Source organism: Pinus tabuliformis, chromosome 6 (assembly GCF_031772625.1).
Source record: "Pinus tabuliformis cultivar Carrire ecotype Pingquan chromosome 6, CPIR1, whole genome shotgun sequence".
In the NCBI taxonomy this organism is placed as follows: Eukaryota; Viridiplantae; Streptophyta; class Pinopsida; order Pinales; family Pinaceae; genus Pinus; species Pinus tabuliformis.
The window spans coordinates 179,244,258-179,266,008 of record NC_142292.1 but is presented as its reverse complement, the minus strand read 5'-3'; the positions used below and the strand labels follow the sequence as shown (position 1 = coordinate 179,266,008).

The 21,751-nt window shown below is 35.8% G+C and overlaps 1 pseudogene; it reads right to left on the bottom strand.

Moving 5' to 3' along the window:
* Positions 1 to 12,294: 12,294 nt before the first annotated feature.
* LOC149258072 (4-coumarate--CoA ligase pseudogene) lies at positions 12,295 to 13,364 on the bottom strand (annotated as a pseudogene).
* Positions 13,365 to 21,751: the final 8,387 nt, after the last annotated feature.

The window sequence follows — 21,751 nt, the reverse complement described above, 5'->3', positions numbered from 1 at the left end:
GAGCACCGGTTTTGGTGTGATCATGGTTTGGTGACGGTGGAGGTGGTTCGACCTCTGGATTCCCTTGGTTTTCCTTGGATTGGTTTTTCTATGAGATCCCACATTCATGCTTGGAATATGGCACAGGGGTGACTGGCTGAAAGAGATATTTGGTTCAACCATGTCTATGGTTGGGTGGGACGTGGAAGTCCCAAACTTGGTCGAATTTTCCTGTGATTAATACAAGCTAAGTTCTCTTACTTTTGCACTAATTTATATGTGGATTTAATGGTTTTCATATCTATGATATTTATATGTTTTTATTCTGGTTATAAGTATGGTTGAATGATTGGTTCATGTCATGGTTATTTCATGTATTTACTTGTAACTATTAAATGGATGGATGCAAGGCCTAATTGATGATGTAGTAGTTCAATGGAGAAGGAGGTGATCCTTTTAGTTATGTTTCATAAGTTGTTTTAGTCGTTCATGCTCTGTCTTGTACCCTAGACCTGTAGGTTGCTTTGATGCCAAGTGTTTGACAGAATGTTAGTCTCGGTTGGGGATGCTCGGGCCTAGTCCTGAGGGTGATTTTTGTTTGATTAACATTTTTATTATGTTTTTAGTGAATTCTAGAAGTTACAACAAGTTCTGGGTAGAGGCTAGGATCTTGGGCCAGAAATTGGCTTAAATCCTTGCGTCGCTGGCACAAAACTAGAAATTTTTGTCCACGGTCACTAGCAGGTAGGCTTGTGAGAGGGACTTTGGGTTTCTGGCCACTCCCTTGCCCATAGCATGAGAGTGACTTATGGCCTAAGAGCTGCAGAATAATAGTGTGACCTAGGAATATTTTGTCTAAGTGGTTGACCTATCTCCTGAGGGTTCTATTGATGATGTTGGATGATTGTATGTGATGCTCCGTCGATTCCACTTCCTTAAGGTGACATAGGAGGTTGAATCAGATTGTAGTAGCAGCATCTCTCCTCATGTTTACCCCGGTTGGCATGGTTAATTTGGGTAGACCTGGGAGGGGGTGTTACAAGTATACCCCCTATTATCCCCCCGAGGTATACTACATCCTTCCTCTCTCTCCATTTCTCTCCTACCTCCCTCTCTCTCTCCACCCTTAAAATCTGCCACTATCCCCCTTTCTTTGTCTTTCTCTCTCTCCATCTATAATTACTTTCAAATTAATGAACATCGTGCATCTAGTTACATCAAATCAGAAATCAATATCTACATTTAAATCAATGTATCTAGTGCAAAAAATCAAAATGGATTAGAAATCAACATTTACACTGAAATCAATTCACCTAATGCAAGAAATCAAATAGGATTATAAACCACCATCTATAATGAAATCAATGTGTCTAGTGAAAACAATTAAATAAGATTAGAAATCAACTACACTGAAATCAATACATCCTTCTCTCTCTCCCCCCTCTATCCCCCTTCCATATTTGTGTCTCCCTCACTCTCTCTCCATCTTGCCCTTGTCACTCAAACTCTCTCTCCATCTCTATCTCTTTATGTATTTGTTCTTCCTCTCTCTCTCTCCCTTCCTATTTTTATCCCTCTATCTCTCATCACTCTCTTTCTCTCTGCACCCTTATCGCTTTCTTCGCCTCTCCCATTTCTTTTTATTATATTAATTATAATATTATATTAAATTTTTCATCTATACATATAATAATATTTCAAATTTAATATTATATTAATTCAAAATTATTAAAATTTTAATAACATAATATTCTATTAAATATTATCTAATATTTTATTTTTAACATTCACATAATATTAGGATACCATATTTAATATAATATAAAATTGGTTGTTATAATATTAAATTAAATAGTTGTTAAATTTTAAGAAAAAAAGACGAAAAAACACCACATTAATAATAATGATTTAAAATGGAAAATACATGAAACAATTGGGCTCTATATTTAAATCCACCAAAAGAAAATGTTCCAACCTTAAAGATAAGATTTCTCTAAGGGCATGAGTTCGAATCCAAGCAATCCGTCATATTTTCCATGGTGGAAGAGTCACTGGCTGCAGAGAATGTCAATCCTTTGGAGACACGATCAATGACTTTCGAACCCGGAGTTACTCCAAAACAATGTGATTGTCCAATCCAAAACAATGTGAATGTCTCTTCAAAGGTAAATAGATAGAAAGAAAAATAGCAACAAAGTTTGATTAATGGTTTCATTGTGGGTCTTCAAACACTTTATAAGAAAACTGTAAATCAAAATTATATTGATTTTAATTTTTTTTTGTTAAAAGGGAAGTGAAGGTATATAAAAGTTCTGTATATCAGGATACTAACTTATGACACACTGGTTTGGATATATAAAGTTTCATCATGTTATTATTTTTTTAATTTTTAGAGTGAAACAATTTAGAAAGTTAGTTTTCATTTTCCTATGAGAGGATTTGGTGAGAAATCTTTGATAAGCTAGAGTATGCATTTATCTTTCATATTTTCTTCCTTCTTAAACCTCACATTTTCTCATATTTTGTGAGATTTTTTTGAGAAATTAGAGTAAGCACTTTTCATTTATACCTATGCTTCTCATTTTTAAATTTCCACATTTTTACTAAACATTTTATAGAAATAAACACCATAAATGATACTCAATTTTTTATTTATAATAATAAAAATTCGTGAAATTCAATCTTAAAATTTTATTGCATAATAGATAAATATTGAGGAAAAAATACAAAGGTTCTCTTCTTGTATCACTTAAAAAAACAGCGTGCTAATAAGATTCACATGTTATAGTTTTATATTTGAATGTAGAGATTTTTTAGCTTCACATACACCTACGAATGTATATGAAACAACTTTATATTTGTGATTGTTTTGGAATAAAAAGAAATGATGGAAACAACCTCACATGTAATGTAAGTGGCGACTGTGTAGGGTAGCATGTAGTCACTCATAGGCATCAAACTAGAGCCACAATCAGTTCTTTAATGCATGGTAGGACCTTAGACACCCTCATATCTGATCATTTTGCATGGTAGGACCTTAGAAACCCTCATATCTGATCATTAAATTTAATTTTATGGTGCCCATTATGACATTGCATTAAACAGGTTAGAGATTTTCCTCTGCGTATGAAACTTTTGCAGTGCTTTTTGATGTCATTGATATTTCTGGCATGAAATTTCATTGGCTATTTGCACAGTGATCAACTTATAATTCAAATATGAATTAGAATTTAGTGGGAAACTGAAAAATTTCCATCAAATATCCATCATGTCTTCTCAAGACTCACATGCATCCAAAATTATATGTTCTAGTGAATCAATTAGCTTCACTTATATCTAGCTCAAAGTGCAACTTACATGAAGAATACTTGGGAATGCAGTGAGTGAGTGCCAAGAAGTTTCATTATATGAATTTTAGTTGTTATATGAATAAATTTTATTTATTTATATAGGTATTTTCATTTTCATTTTATTATTTATTTAAGCTGACGTTAATTTATTTTTTTGAGGATGGATGGATAAACTTACACATCTCCTCAATACTAGGTTGTAGAATGCACCTCTCCATGCAATAAGATACAAAAAATATACATTTCAACTTTCAAGGGTAGTTTTGGAGCTACTTTATATTAATTTTATTGTCAAAGAAGGACAAACTCAGCATGGACTGTGAATTATTCTTTTGGCTTCTTCCTCCCTAATATCCTTTTTTCATTTTCCACTCCTCGTGCAAAGATCATGTTCAATCTGCCTTCTAGATTATGCTTCTGTATTTGAAGGGATTCCTTCTAGGTAATCTATGAATTACAACAAGGTCATTTTATTTACCAGAATTGTTGGATTCACTTTCATTTCCTTTATTCATGTGATATTCACCGGGAAGTTAGATGTTTCTTCTACATCACCATTAAGTTCTACCAAGAAATAATGACTTTATCTGCGTTTTCTTGAGTTTCTTCTTCTCCTGAGTGACTTCTCTTGGATTTTCCTCAGGCTCTGAGGCATTTAATTTGCCACTAAATTTGTTGGTTGTTCCTTCCATGTCTGCTAATCCTCTATGATTTTTGGAAGGTTGGGTCTTATTCCCTTGTAAGGAAATCATCCCCTTAGAAGGTTTCCAAGGAAGAAAACCTATCCTAAATAGGATGAGTTTTTTCTGCATGTCTGGGTTAGCACCTCGACATTATTTTGAAACTAGCATTATGGCATTAACATGATCTAGACCTTAAAGGACTTAGGTTGATTGCATTATCATGGGTAGTAAGCTTGTTAGGAATTGAATATCCTTGGTCATCATTGCTACAAGTCTTCCACCTTGATGTTTGATGTGAAATCATAGACCACACCCCAACTTGCCATGTTTTGGGAATTGGTTTCCTCTTCCCAGGATGAGCCTAGTGCGCATATCTCTAGCATTATAGGGGAACCACTGGCACCATTCAATTTAGTATCCTTTGGTCTAGAAGCCACAATTGGGGCCATCTATCCCACCAAATTAGCCTAGGAGTTGTACATGGCCCTAATTTATAATTGTTATTTTGTGTGTTGATTTTCATCCATAAGCATGAGGATGTCAATGGCAGGACTTGAACCCTAGTGGGGTATAATAGATACTTTCTTTCACAGGCCACCATTGATGATTTTAGTTTTCAATATTATCATTATTTTGTATCTTTGGTTCTTAACTAATCATTTGTTTGTATTTTTTTAATCAGAGCTATTTGTCATTCCCATATTCACCCCCTTTTAACATAAATAGTTGGGCATAACCTACAAACATAGTTGCTTAATTTTCTCTATGCTCATGGGCCATTATGGTTACCGAGACTTTCGCCCTGCCTTGATGGGGTTTCTGCTAGAGCCTGCTTGCTAGGATTTGAGTTTGGATCATCTACAAGCGCTTTGACTAGCCACTAAACCACAACTTGACAAAATCCTTATCATTCATCGCTTAAGTTGTTGAAATGGTTAAAAAATGATATTGTTTTGACTATGTGTGTGTGTGTGTGTGTGTGTGTTTATTAAATTGAAATGCATATGCTAGGTAAACCCACTGTACACTTCCCTACATTCCTTGGATGGTAGTTAGGGAGGATTGGATTTTTCAGAGATCAAGGCTATGCCTTTGCTAGAATTGATCCTAAGTAGGAGGATACCATTCCTACCCTCAAATTCCAAGGCTAAACCTAATTGATTTTTGTATGTAATGTTAATTTTTCATTTGTTTTCTTAATATCGCATTGCATTTGGTAGTTTTTTTTTTTTTTTTTTGTTTCAAAATCAAGCTTTTGAAAGAGACCTTGAGTAGAATAGTTGGTTGTAGTGAAAATTGACAGGAGTACTTGACCTGATTTGGTGTGGATGAGATGTGAAAAATATAATCATTGTAATAGTATGCTCTTGGGATCCTCAATTAGCATATTTAGTGGTTTGTGCTTGGTATGTGAAAACAATATTCATATTTTGTGAATATTTGTTTAAAGAAGCTAGTGTGTCCATGTTCCACTGTGCTTTACTACAAGAAATTTACTAAAATATCACATTGTGCATGGAAACGTATTGTAGAGAACATGAATCTATTGATGTAGATCCCTTCTGACTATCATATTGAATGAATATCATTTGATACCCCCAAAAAATATTGCACATCGATATGTAACTGAAAAAATCAGAGGACATTATAAAAACAACAACTTATTGATAAATTAAGCTAATCCCTGTAGCTACAAAATCTAAACCTTAACTTGTACGTATGGTGATCAGTATCTCATTGATGAGTGTCATCAAGCATTTGAATGATCCTATAGTAAGTAGCGCATAAATGGTAGTGCCAATAATTTTTTTGTATGTGAATTTTCAGATAGAGAAAGAAATAGTGATGATGCCTTAAGGGATTAAATATTAGATAGGGATTCAATTAAAGAACAAGATGGATAGAATTGTGTCAAACAAGGTTTGCATTTTTATTTTGGAAGAAGTTTCAAGGGGAAGTAATGCACTCTATTCATCCAGTCAATAATGAATTAATAAGAGAAGACAAAAATAAATGATTAACTGATACATTAGTTAATTATAGTAGTTTAATGAGAAGTGCAAAATATAATCATTGTGCTAGTATGCTCCTGGGATCCTCACTTAACATCCTCAGTACTTTGTTCTTGGTACGTCAAAACAATTTTCATATTTTATGAATATTTGTTTTAATAAGCCAGTGTGTCCTTGTTCGATTGTGTTGTACTGTAAGCAGTTGAATGAAATATCACATTGCACTTGTCAACTTATTGTAGAGAACAAGAATCTATTGATGTAGATCCCAACTAATTGTCATTTTGAATGAATATCACATGGTACTCTCACAAAATATTGCACATCAATATGTATTTGAAAAAACGAGAGGACATTATAAAAATAACAACTTTTTAATGAATTAAGCTAACCCCTTTAGCTACAAACACTAAACCTTAACTTCTACATATAATGATCAGTCTCTTGTTGATGAGTGTCATCAAGCATATGAATGATCATGTAGTAAGTAACACATCAATGGTAGTGCCAACAATTTTTTTGTAGGTGAATGTTTTAGATAGAGAAAGAAAGAGTGATGATGCTTAGAGGGCTTAAAACTATAGGGATTCAATTAAATAACAAGATGGCCAAAATGGTGGGTGAATGCAGGAAGATGGGCTACACTTTTGGGCCAAATGTGGTGATGAAATTTCGAAATTTTACTCTTTGATCGAATTGAAACCCTCAAAATTCACATAGGCATTATGAATTTTGATTCGAATAAAAAATATAATTTGTGGAGAATTATGTTTTTTTTCCTAATGATATTTTTTACAATTTTTTTTTTAATGTTGTATAATATGTCAATTTTCCATTAAATAAAACGCTTGTCCTTGAATTTTTTCACACATCTTATGAGTTATGCATGTGTTCATGTAGCATAACTTAGTCTAAAATGTGTGTATATATATATATATATATATAGACACACACACACACATATAAGCATGATCTACATGGAGAGAACTAAGTTTTTCATATTAAAAATTTAATTTTTTATGCAAAATTATATATATTTTTTATTTTCCAAAGTTGAAAAGTAATATTTCAATTGCATTTTGCAAACACAAGTTTGCGTAAGGTTTTTTCAACTATTTAAATAAATGGAAAAACCAAGAGTACCCTTTTTGAAGAGGACTCGTATACGAAGATAGTGGTATTTTTTGAAATTTTTTCGTTGTGTATATTTTATGTTATTGATTTTTTATTCAGCCTCTTTAAAACTTTCCAAAAAAATTTCAAACATTACGTTTAAAAGAAATTAAATGAAAAATATCATATGAATTCAAAAATGTCAAAATAATATGCCATTGGATATAGGATTCCTTCATGAATCGAACATGATCAACTGTTCCACCAAGGACAATTTTTTCCCTAAGTCCACTAGGGTACAAAATGGCGTTGCATAAAATTTTGCAGAAAGGGTGTTGAAATTGTGGTTTTTAGGAATTTAGAAGCTTGATTGAGTGCTTGAAACGCTCGATTGAGTGCCCAAATTTTAAATTCAAATAGATCAACCAAGGGTTTCCTAAACCCTCAATCGAGCATTTACTTGCTTACCTATATGGCTCGATCGAGCCTTTATAAAAAAAAATTGTTAATCCCATAATTTAGATTTTCTAATCAATAAAGATCTAAAATTTAATCCATTAATAATTTAACCAAGATGATATGATATTATTTTACAAAAAATGAAAATTCAACTAGATCTAAGTTATGAACAACATTAGAATTTTTTTATGCTATTGTGCCAAGATGCACATTCTATAACCCAGTATGGGGGCAATGTGTAAATATGTCTACTTGTGCTCAAAATATACCTTATCATATACCTTGAATTTGAATGGATCATAAATTTACCTTCCACAATTTTTTTTACCACATTAAAATTCTAAATTTTATTATAATTTTTGTTATCATGTAATGTAGAAATGAAGTTATTAAATCTAATATTAATATTAAAAAAATATTATTATTAGCATTATTAAAATTATGAAATATGATATTGATATATTTTAATGTTAATATTATTAAATTTATTAATTTTGGATTAATACAATATTAACTTCAATATAATATAAAATTTGTCATATTATAATATATTTAATATATTAGGATGTATATTAGCTCCTAATATATATGGGAGGGAAGAACAAAGACCTATAGCGATAGAGGTGGAGATATCTAGAGGGAGTGACAAGGGAGAGATGGAGATAGAGTGAGGGAGAGAGAAAGGAGAAGTGAAGAAAGATAGGAGAGGAGAGAATGAGGGAGATAAGGGTAAGAGAGAGAGATGGGGACACAAAGATGGAGAGAAAGAGATGAGTCCAGAGAGTGGAGGATGTTAACGAAATCTATGACTACGAACAAAAGTGTCTTCCTTAGGCCTGGTGGACTGACCTAGAACAACATAAATCAATGGGCACAATTTCTTCCTTAAAGTAATTGAATGATGGATGAAGCCTACTTGGAATTTATCGCAAGCTTTGCTCCTTCCTCAGCTTGTATGATCCAATCATAGCTTCAATTTCTACAATTAGAACCTGCACAATCAATTAACACAAGCGAAAGATCTACGACATATATGTAGCATAATCCAATCACTTCATTCAATATATCAACATGGTATTTAAATACATGAAATCATGACATCATATATAGGAAAACAATCTACTATTTGTATTAATAGAAATGAAGATTGTTACAACAAAAAATAAGAGTTGATCTTGTATAAGAGATCCCCAAGTTGACTTGTTCTTTCCTTGCCACAAAGTATGCTTCTATGTCACCCTAATGCATGGAATAATGACTCTCAAAGCAACAACATGAGGGTAGAATCAATCTCCAAAATCCAACCCCTTTCCCATTTATGGTTGTAAATATATAGATGAGGGAGGTAGTTCACAAATTCTTATCCATTTACCAATCTAAGATTGAGATCCACTTGAGATGGGAGGATAAGATCAAGGGATAAGAGGTGAAAAATCCAAGGTAGGATAGGATAGGATTCAAGACTCTTATCCAAGGTAAATGGTTGAAAGAACCTCAAGAAGCTTCTGGAAGAGGAAGCTTCGAGATTATTTTATTTTTCTTGAATTTTTAGAATCAACACACCCCTAGGACTGAGCAACCTGCTGGTGATCAAGGTAGGTGCAGAGAGGGTCAAATTGGTAGTCAATGTTGGTCCTTAAAGGGCTAGGGAGTGTTGGGCCTTAAAATCTTGGAAACTCAGCAGTCAAGAGCAAAAACTCAAGGATTCAACAGAGTCATGTTTAGGGATTTTTGTAGGGATAATGAAAATATGTTGAAGGATGTTAATTGGTCGTGTTTGAAGGCCTATTAACTAGATACGACCAAAGGGCCTATAAAAAATTTCCCCTTAAAGTGCAAAGTTAGAAATTACAACTGATGATTGAAGTGCTTTACCTTATGAAAAGTTAGGATCAAGGACAACCGATGAGATCATCATCTGTTACAATACATTTACATCATGATATATTTGCTAAGGGAAGCATACCCATGCTCAACAAATAAGCTAACATTACATGTACAATGAAAAAAAGACATGTCCATGGATGATTGATGATGGACCCATGATTGGATGTTTGTCTATATAATCATATCCATCATACATTATGATCTTGTATTACTCCTAAAATCACAACCCTGATGGATGAAACTAGATTCATGGTCTTTTATCTCATTCACGTGACCAACCAATGTATGAGTCTAACTGTGCAAATTAATGAGATGAAATCGAACATGGTAGACACCATCTGATTACTGGCCAATGATGTAAGCCACTAACATACACAAGAGAAACCACCAATGATGTTAATGGATCTCAAGGTACTCTAGTACAATCTGTATGGTGTGAATGAATGAGTTGATGTCGGAAACCACACAAAATATTTTGGTCAAAGGCCAATGATGTAAACCTGTCACCGAGAGCGAGGAAAATTTCCATTGATTTATGTAAGAACCAAGGTACCAAAGGGGTGTTTCTAAGTCAACTTCCTAGATAATGAAACGATGTCAACAGGAAGCGACCCGTCACTGGATGGCCTTGATGTATCCCCCATCAATGACACGAAAAAGTACGATGAAGTATGATTATTTGAGACAGAATGATCAAAATTATGCTGATATGGCACTAGATCAGGAATGAGAGACATGATTTGGATCTTGGGGGATAAGGCCGAGAACTAAGAGAGAGAAGAAGAGAACCTTGCACGAGAAAATTTCTAAAGAAAACATGAACTGAATAAATCCCACAAAATGAAAAGCAAGGACAAAATGCACCATAAAATCCCATTTCTTTGTTAAGAGGGAAAATGTTGTTACAAATACATTATGTGGACGAATTCATCATTTTACCAATTGAGGCTCCTTATTTATAACATTCTTGAGTTTTTTTAAATACCATGGGTATATATCATGGGTGGATGTCATTTTACTTATTCATTTATTTATTTTCGGATCAATCCTCCCCCCTTAGGAAGCAATGGTCCACATTGTGTGAAGTTATCTCTAGAGAAGCTGATGACGAAGATGAGTTGGGGGTTTGTGGATGACCCAAAACTAAGTGATGTTGAAGACAAGGTTTTTGCATGTTTGACCCATAACCATGATGCACGAAGATACAAGGATAGAGATACTCTATAATTCTTATGAGCTAACTATGATTATGATAGTGTGCGACCTAGTAAATCGACTTTGATGATAAGGGTTTCCTATGTTTGACTCATAACCATGAGGAATGAAGATCCTAGGATAGAGATACCCTAAAATTCATGTGGGCCAACTGTGATGCTGACAGTGTGTGTCCTAGCAAATGGACTTCATTAGTAAAAGGTTTTGCGTGGTTGACCCATAACCATGATGAAATAGTTTGTTTTCCTAGTAGAAGTCTGGTGGCATATCATTGTAAATTCTCACCATCCAATGAGATGTTGTAAAGGTTTCCTCCAAATACTCAAATTTCATATTTTTTTCCCACTGTTGTGACTTGATAGCCCCTCCATGTCATTACTATGTCATTGAGAGTGATATTTTGTAGTAGCCAGAAGCATTCTTCAATATAGTTCACAAAGATAGCCCTAATGGCCCAATCAAAGTTTCCCTCAGTAGAAAATGCAATGGAACAATTAATATATATGTGATCATTTCCCTTCTTGGATCCATTCTTGGGGATGATGAGAGGAATTACTTGAGGCAGTCATACAAGATGCTCACTTTGTTTTGATTGACTACTGCAATAATAAGAATACCAACCCGTTCCAACTACAACATTTAATATTGTTATAATATTTCACCAACTAAATAGATCATGAAGTAAAATGTAGCCAAATTCTAGAACCAAGCAATTCTTCAATTGTCCGGGATCTTGATATGCAACTAGAGATGTATTTCCAAACATAAGAGAATGTATTGAAGTGGACCACCACCAAGATCAAGCAGGATAAAATAATGAAAATTAGAACATGGGGTATATATTTAGCTGTAAACACATTTTCGTTTGTCAAAAACCCAACGTAAAATGGATTAGTAATGAACAAGTTCATTGCTTGATATAGGCATGATTGCTACAAAAGCTATGTTGAAGAAACTTAGAATATTTTCTAGATGGTGTTTGTCATAATTTGCACAAACCATGTGTAGAGGCTCATGAAAAGATGTTTTGTCTCTTTCTCCATGGCCAAAATTAGACAGTTTATCACCAAAATTTTCTTTCAGGGTTATCATCTTCAAATCCCTAATGAGAATACGAGGCTTCTTCATGAAACTAGTGGCTTGCTCATTCCTAGAAACTTGTAGTTTTGTTCCCAGAACCCTGTAAGCCCCCAGATAGCCCATCACGAAGGGATCCACCATGACACTTGGATTTGTAGTCACGATGTACTGCTTCTCGAAGGCACTGAAGACCCTCAATGAATTTTAGTACATGTCCTTGACATTGATATTGGGAAGCACAACGGGGGAAATGATCTTGATCCCAACACAAGAATTAAATGTAAGGAGTTGAATGCTGGAAGCTTCGAAGAGGACGTTTTAGAGAAACCATGTCATCGAAGCATAGGTGAGGAACACCATGCCATGAAATAGGCTCTTGCCCTCCATGACCCCAAGTAGGCTATTGGATTTAGGCATGGTGCCATTAAGTTATGCAGCCACCATCTGGAATTCTCGTCCCTTGGAACTGCACTTGTGATATGTAGTAGTGATCGCTACTCCAATAAATAGATCAACCTAACATATCCATTGATTGTCTGAGGATTTATGATAGTTGAAAATCATAGTTGACCCAAATTTCCTGGAAGGGTTGATGCCTATTCCTGTGATAGGAATGGTTTCACAATGGCCCATGATTATACAGATGGAAGAAAAATCGTACTAGGAAAAAATGGGGCTCTTTTTGATGTCCAAGAAAATTAGAGGCATAATCAGGCCAACAATGACCTTGTATCTCTATATCAGCTCCAGGCAAGTCATGAGGTTGAATTTCTACATAATCAGAGTTTCATCCCTTGATTTGGGCATGCAAGGAGAACAAAATTGAGAGAATAAATGTGGAAGAGTGGAAATATATAGAGTATCACATCCTTGGAATGGAAATACAGATTGGGATTTTACCTGTCGAACTATGGAACAATGCTAGACATCAAGACCTTGTGCATTAGAATTATGCCGTTGGGGAGTCCTGTGGTTCTAAAATAATAGGGAAATGCCATGACATCATCCGAGAGGATTTTCATGACCAGGCACTAGGTTTTGTCAGATTTAGTTTGAATGGAAATATGATTGCAACCTTCGTTAGGAACATAGTCGATTGTGACGATGAGCACATCATGGCTCTATAAATCAACCAATTTATCAACATAAGCCACCTGGGTAACTATGATGTGTGTGCCTATGACCTTGGCCTGCTTGGAAATCTCACCCAGGTTGTAGAAAGGATTGGCTATGGTTAGAATGGCTCAACAGATAGAGGCCCCCATGAAAACAAAGGAAATTTCAATGCAATTTAAAAGAAGAATCATGACAAGCTTCCCCTGCTACAACCCTAGCTTCGTTAGACTGGCAGCGACCTTACAGGAAATCAATTCCACCTTTGAAAAGCAATAAGTTATTTTTATCACCCCATTGATCAGATAAGTCCTGTCTATGAATTCTACCACTCTCTCAAAACAATATGAATGAAGAGGCAAATGGTCAAAAGATATCGATATAAAGAAGCTTTTATATGTAAAAATGCTTAACTTTCTTGATTTTGTTGGCCATGGTGATTGAAAAACTGAAAATCCTATAAATCGATTCATTCCCAATTTGAATCTGATCAAATTCTATGTAGAACCAGATGAAAAATTGGTAGAAAACATGTCTGACAAATGTAGCCCACAGTGGGAAGAATTTGCGATCACTGAAAATGAGATAGAGTCCATCTAGTTTTACATGGGAGTCTCATGAGAGGCTGGTAGAGGAGGGATCTCATCTTCCTGACATTTCTTATGAAAAACCTCATCCGTTTTGTTCTTTTTATCTCAACCATCTCTTGTTCTTTCCTCCATTAATAAGGGCAACCATTAATGGTAGTAGTTCATCCCTTTGTCTCAGGATGTAGAAAGAAAAGTCACTGAAGGGGAAAATGACACCATTCCCCTTTCAGACATAATGAAGGCTTGTATTAGGCCTACTATTGTGAAATTCAATCACTCAAAAACAAAAAAAAATAGAAATAAACGTCAACCCTATGTCATTAGCAAGAAGATCAATCATCAAAATTTAGAGTCATTGGGAACGGAGTGACAGTTTTCAGAATCCCTCACGTTGCCAGAGGCGGAACACATAGAGCTGGATAGGGAGCCTTCAACCAGATTTTTTCCCCCACAGAAAACCACTGATCCAGATCTTGGGGGCTAAGGTCCAGAACTAAGAGAGAGAAGTCGAGAATCTCACATGAGAAAATTTCTAAAGAAAACATGAATTGAATAAATCCCACAAAATGAAAAGAAAGGACAAAATGCACCATAAAACCCCATTTCTTTATTAAGAAAGAAAATGTTGTTACAACTACATTGTGTGGACGAATTCATCCTGTTACCAATTGAGACTCCTTATTTATAACCTTTTTGAGTTGTGAAGCCATGGGTAAATACCATGGCTGGATACCATGGGTAGATATCATGGTTGGATTTCATTTTACTTATTTATTTATTTATTGTCAGATCAAGACATGGAATGAAAAACTTACGAGTATTGTAGTAGATATCGACTGAATGAATTCTCTTGAACACAACAACGACATTGAAATGGAATTGGAAACATTGAACTAAAACCAAAATGAAGGCCTTGAAAAGCTATGATAAACCAAAAGGAAAGCATATTTCCCAACCCAACATCCATAGAGATGAAGTGGAAGAGTGTCATGTTCAAGAGAGGCTCGCTGCCATTAACAAGTGGAGTATCCTTTTTTTCCAATTTCTGCAACCATTACTGGTCAATACCTCTTTATTTTTGACAAGCTTGAGGAGGATAAGATATGCTTGATTTGTAAGTTCATATTTCAGATGAATTGCTCTGAGAATATTTAACAGACCCAGAGAAGGAGTGGTTCAGTCCTGTCATGATCGGCGAGTCCATCGCTGTTTGATGATTTTATGAGTCCAACGAAGGTGAAAAATCGATATCTTTTTCATGTTTAGAGAGTTTTAAAAAGAGGCGAAAAATAAAAATATAAAGGTTCCTTTTCTTAGAAGGTCTCTTGAATCTGATAAGGCAGAAAACGATACTCAAGAGAACCTCTTAGCCATGTTCGACTAAGGTATTCTTTGTTTGCAAGTAGTCCATCTTAGTCTGGAAAACGGTTAAAATTATACCAAGTAGACTTCTTTTCATTTACTTTAACGAGTTCTAAAAGACAAGCACTCAACAATGTTTTCATATTTTTGGAGTTTGAAAAGAGTTGAAAGAGAACTCCAAGGGTTCCATTTTTTGTAATTTTACAGAGCCCAAAAAAGTGATAAAATTTACTCTTGGTCAAAATGATCTTATTCCATTCAAAACATGACATAATCTGTCAAACAACCACTGACCTTATCAAAACACCATCAAAAGGATTAAAAATACTTGTTTCATGGTAAAATTGAATTGTAACAAGGTCAAAACTTTAAATACGAATAAAATAATGGAAAAATGACCATATATATCTAAAATGGTAATTAATTTTTACCATTTCACATTTACCATTTGACATTGGAGCTTTGATTTCTTTTTAACCTTCGTCTTATACAACTGATTGTGGTCAATTTGGAGGATCATTAAGGTGTCGTAACTTCTAGGTAGGAGCTAACACCTTTCTCTCTCTTTTCATGGTGGCATTTTGCAGTTTCATGCACTTTTTTTGGGTTTTTGGAGGCCCTAGGGCACAAATATTGTGCCCTTGGATCAACACACCCTTGGAAGGTCAAAAGGTGCATTGATCCTAGAGAATTAACACTAGAGGGAGTGCTGCAACACACTATCCTCCCTTAGGGGGGTGAGTTGGGTGCAAAACCCAAAATTTTCCCACTAGTTTCTCTCAAACTTTATCAAGTTTTTTCATGAAATTGATCCTAATGAGTCTCTTTGTGATGTTTTAGGATTTCATTACTACAAATATCTCTGATATGGTTGGAAAGAGAACATGAAGAAAAAGATATGAATGCATCAAATGATCCTGCTACCATCAAGGCAATAAGAAATTCTAGATTGCTAAAATTCTTTTGGCTTCCCAGAATGAGGCAACAGATGGAATTACTTGAATATATTGTACGTGCATGGGATGTTCAAGCACAAGCATTCAGGATAGGATCAAATATTCTTGAGATAAATGTAGAAGACATATATCTCTTGACTGTTGGAAATACTGGGGGGGGTGAATCAGTATTTCTTTTCAATTATTATTTTTACCAGTTAAAACATTTATATTTAGAACACAAAATGAACAACATGAATAAATGCTCTTATTAATATAATCTTTACAATAAATCAGATACAATGTATATAAGGTTCCAATCTGTTTCCAAGCACCAACTTGGACTTTTTGTGAGGCTCCAACCTCTAGGGCACCAACCCTGTCTTGTCAAGGCACCAACCTTGGATTTAGGAGCACCAACTCCAAGGACACCAATCCTTCCAATTCTGAGGCACCAACCCCAAGGGCTCCGACCCTATCTTGTTAAGGCATGTTTGATAGTAATTCTCTGCTCCCAAAATCTTCTTTACTGAATTCTGTCAATTTACAGCTTCACTGTAGTCTCCATGCTACAACATCAATGACAACCTGTCTTCATATGAAGGAGTCTTCACAACTCTTCATACTGTCCACACAGAGTCTGAAAAGTTACCTCATGATGATATCAAATAGCCATCATGATCTCCAATAATTTCTTCACACAACTTCAGTGTGTCTGCAATGAACTGCACTAAGCTCTGCACAAAACCAACTCTCTGTTTCAAACCTTTGTTCTCATTGTCATGGTAAATGCTTCAGGCGTGACTGCTTCTCACTGCTCTTGCTATCTCTCACTTACCAGAAACAAATTCACATACGCTTCAATTCTGGTGTTGGATACTGCTCCCTTCAAATGATGTCAAATGAAATGTTGGGTAGCAAAGGCCCAACGTAAGGGTTTTGGGGCTCAAAAGCCTGAAATTTTGGGTAAAGGCAAGGCAAATACTCCGCGAGATGCATAGAGAGTGAAAATGTAATAAGTCAAGTCCAAGGGTTGTCCGCCCAAAAAAAATGTAAATGGAGTCAGCCCGCCCATGGTTCGTGGACCATGGAAATGTATAAATAAAGCAAGGTTGTAGAGTTAGGAGTTAGTTTTTGTTATGTACTTTCGGATCTGGAATGTAATGGGTTTTTGAAGAAAGAAGTCTTGAAGTGTCTGTAATTCCGAGTCAAGGGTGTTGGTGGGTAGATCGCAGCTCTGTAGCTGTGTGTGCAGAGGCCTGGTAGAGTCTACAACTGTGTGCACGGACCCCTGCAGTTGAGTGCGCAGGGTAGATCTGGTTGTATTAAGCGAAAGAATTGAATAAAGATAAGTTGGTTCTGAAATACTGTGTTGAATATGAAATATTGCAGATTTGGTTAATTTATGGTTAATATATCTATTTGATATGTGCGCTTATGCTTATATTATGAGTTTATGCAAATCTATATCTTTTCTAGGTACACAGACTAGTTATCTCTAGTAAATGTTTGCTTAAAGGTGTAAACTATAGATCTGATCTATAACGGCTCACTAATAATAAGTATTAAGGAATTTCCTTGTTCTGGATCTATGCGGAAGTAGGGTGGCATGAGGCCATAGGATGGTGCGCGAGCCCTCCAAACCACATCAAGACATCCCAAGGGTCTAGAAACCTAGTTCCAGCACCTTCCACTACTACCTCAAGTGAGACCTCAGTCTGCGCTCCATGGGCTGTTGCTGAAAGGGCTAGTAGTTGCAGGATTTGTTTGGCCAAATAACTCTTTCGAACCTGGGTCAGGCCCATATAAGCCAACAAATGGTTCCGTTGCTAGGACCGGGATTTTCCTAAGGGATGTTTGATGTTGGAACACTGGAACCCTACAAAGAAAGAGCTTGAAGATTGGCTAGATCAGAAGCTTCACGAGTTTGTGGTTCAAGAAAACAGAAATCTGTGGATATCAAAAGAATAGTGGCTGGATCATTACATATAAACAGACATCCACAATATCTTCTTCGCGTCATTCTTGACAGAGTTGTATGAGTGGATCACGAGGTTAGCTGACAGTGTGCGAAGGTGTAGACTAGATCAACCTATTGTGTGGAATCGAGAATTAGTGCGCAAGTTAGAAGCATCTGAAGAAAAAATTGCACATGCAGTAGATCATTGGTTGGATGAGATGATAGGAGGGTTTATCACTGAGTTCGCGATAGACACAACTGTGAGTTATAGTGAAGCAGAAATGCACTTTCTCCAAGGGCTGCGAGGTAAGTATATCAAATTGCTGAATACTTGGATTAAGATGATGTTGTGTGAAAAACATATTATGCGCGTTTATTGATGTCTGGCGTAACGCAGAGTGAAAGAGGTTACTGAGGAATTGAAGGATTAAAGAACAACCCTCTGATTTCCATTTCATGAGAAAGTGATGAAGAACTTGTAGGGTTCTCTCTGAGAAGTGTAGTCCAGTTGATTGGGAAATGCATCCCACTAATACCACCATTGTCCATGCCATCACCTACTTCACCTACATCAAATCTGTTGGCATTATGGCACAAGTTTGGAGCTATGGCATAGGTGTTGTCCTTGATGACAACTCTCTTTGATAATAGATCTCAGTTCAGGCTTTCAGAATGAAGGAAAAGACATATACGCAGGTTCATCTAGATGAGGATGTGTATACACGCGGGTTATACATTAAAAATGCGCGTATGCATATACACACACTTTCACGCAAAGAAAAGCACGTATATGTTGGAGAACTTACTTTTGGTCCGTGGTAGTTAGTCCTTGGTATTTGAACCTATGGTTTTGGACCATGGTATCTCGTCAGAAGTGTTGACCCCAGGTATTTGGTCCTTGGTATTGTTTATTATGGTTTTGGACTGTGGTATTATGGAAGGCCTAAGACTATAAAAGAAGAAGGAGATCATGTGGCAAATCATCATCTGAATTATTAGTGAATATCTGATAAAATGCTAGATCTGGAATACTGGTAATTGGGTTGTGGTGCAGATCTGGATCTGAATGAAGGAGGAACCTTAGCACAAAGAGAAGGATAAGTTCTATTGATAGATCATAATCTTTAAGCTTGAATGATAGTATCTTTGTATGATTTTGATCTGTTATATGTGGCGCTTGCTTGATCTATAAAACTGATAATCTAGGTTAATTAGTGTTTGAATATCTGAAAGAGCGAAATATCCTTTATAGATCTGTACACAGGTTCAGTGAAGCGAAGGTGCATATACACGCTGTTTCTGTGAATGTAAACAACGTATATGCAGGTTGTTCCATACGCAGAAGCGTATGCACGCAGGTTTCAGGCTATTAAAGTAGCGTATATATTTTAAGTTGTGATCTTGCTGCTTCTGTTTATTGCTGCAGTATTCTAGGTTCAGAATTTGGTGTGTAGTTGTTGTTACTGTGATTTGGGTACAGCTGTCAGAGAAGTGTCTACTTGATTCAGTGCTAATTGGTGAAAAGGAGATTGTTTGATGCAGAAATTCTTGATGTTTTATTGAAGTTCATGGATCCAGTGTGAAGATTTATGAAACGTGGTCCCTGGAAGAAAGAGAAGGTTGTAGCCTTCAGTAGGCCAGCACCTACGTACTAGTATCTTGGCTAGTACAAGAGCTAAGGGGGTTGTAGCTCCCTTCCAGGAGAAGCTGGAAAACGAGAGAGGGTTGTAGCTCTCTGCAGGTTGTAGCCTGCGTACTGGTAAAGGACTGCACCAGTACATTGTAAAAGGAAGTTTCTAATTAAAGAAAGATAGAGACGAATTGCAGCAGGTGGTTTTCACCCACATTGGGTTTCCACCTTATATCTTGTGTTCTTGTGTGTGACTGTCTTCTGTTCTGTTTTACTGGTCTAGTTACTGTTTATTTCACTCAGATACACAGATTAATAATCAACATCTGAAAGATAAAGTAAATCATAAGTTTGCATTGTATACGTGGGTTTCCTTCTACATAGTTGCATATATACGTGGGTTTTACTAACTAAAGTAGCGTATATCCTCTGATTTTTAAAAGGGAATATTTGGCTTGATAATACTGATTCACCCCCCCCTCAATATTATTTCCAACAATTGGTATCAGAGCAGGTCCTTCTAAAGAAGCTTGATCGCTTGGAGGAAGATCCATCATCATGAGCAACTACGAGAGAGAAGCATCTATCAGGCCACCAATTTTTGATGGGACAAACTTCGTATATTGGAAGGTAAGAGTTACTGCCTATCTTCAATCTCTTAGTGCAGAAGTCTGGGATATCATCGATACAGGGTACACTTTTCCATCAGCAACTCCTACAGATCCGGCTGAGAAGAAGAAATATGAAACAAATGCAAAGGTAGTCAATACCCTATTAGGATGTCTATCTCAATCAGAATTCGTCAAGGTTATGCAGTATAAATCCGCAAAGGAAATATGGGACAAGATTGTTCTGAGCTATGAAGGAGATGAACAGGTAAAATAGGCAAAACTTCAAACCCTCAGAATTCAGTATGAAAATCTCAGAATGCACAATGATGAAAGTGTGGCTAACTATTTCCTTCGTGTAGATGAGATTGTTAATTGTATGAAAAACTTGGGTGAAGAAATAAAAGAGGTTGTTGTGGTTGAAAAAGTTCTAAGATCTTTGTCCCCTAGGTTTGAATCTAAAGTTTCTACAATAGAAGAAAAAGAGAATCTACGAAACCTTACCATGTCACAGCTGCACGGGATTCTAACTGCTTATGAAATGAGGAAAGGAGGACCATCAGACAGGAGAGAAGCTGCTTTCAAGGCTTTAGGCAAAGGAGACTACTATGAGTCAGGACACGTGTCAAAAGAAGAAGAAGAATCAAATTTTGTCAAGAATCTTCAACGGGGTGCTGGAAGATTCCGAGGTAAGTTACCTTTCAAATGCTTTGCTTGTGGAAGAGTCGGTCATTATGTTGCGAAGTGTCCTCATAAGGATAAGATTGACAAAGGGAAGGAACCTGTTAGATGGAACAAGAAACAGAATGCAACTAAGAAAAGTTACTACACTCATGAAGACAGTGATGGTTTATCAAATAGTGATGAAGATGAACGAGGTAATGATTATAAACTTTTAATGGCTTTTGAAGATGATGATTACATGGATGCTATATATGTAGATGGTTTTTATGAAGATATTTCTAGACTCAAAACATGTTTAGAAGAAAAAGATATGATCATTGATACTCTGCAATTCCAACTTGATGAAAAAGAAAAATTTCTTGAGAAGTTAGAATGTGAAATTGTTGGCCTTAGAAAAGAAATTGAGAAAAATATAGGCTCTTAATCTTAAATTTGTTAAAGGATCTGAAACTCTGGATGAGATTATCAATGTACATCATTCTCCACTAATCAACACAGGTCTGGGTTATAATGGAGAAGCATCTCAAGCATCCACCTCAAAGAGTTATCTTGATGCTGCAAGGAGGAATGAGCAAAAGCCCAATGGAGATCACCAGGTAAAACAGGGACGAATTAAATCAAGAATAAATAAATACTACTAGGTAAATCAGGGGCAATCCATCTTAAGGGTGAACAAAAGCTACAACCAGCCACAGGTAAAAACTTTTCAATTTGCTTCAAGAATGGATGACAATCATTTGGCTGGTAGATTTGATAATCGCAGAAGTTTCTTCAATGGCCAATGTTTCTCTCGCCATAACTTTGGTCACAAAGCAGCTCAATGTGTTGCCTATAAGACAATCATGACTAGAGAAGCTCAAAAACAAAGAAGTATGACTGGGATTATGAAAAGGACCTATAACAACTTTTCGGCCCTTGAAAATGAAATTGAATGTTCTATTTGTAATAACTTCGGTCATGAAGATTCTGAATGCAGGAGAAGGTTTCGACAGACAAAGGAACAAGCCTCAAGCACCAGAACATGGAGAATAAAGGAACCACAACTAGAAAGATGTGGGATAGCATTTTATGCAGAAGGATAGGAAAATCTA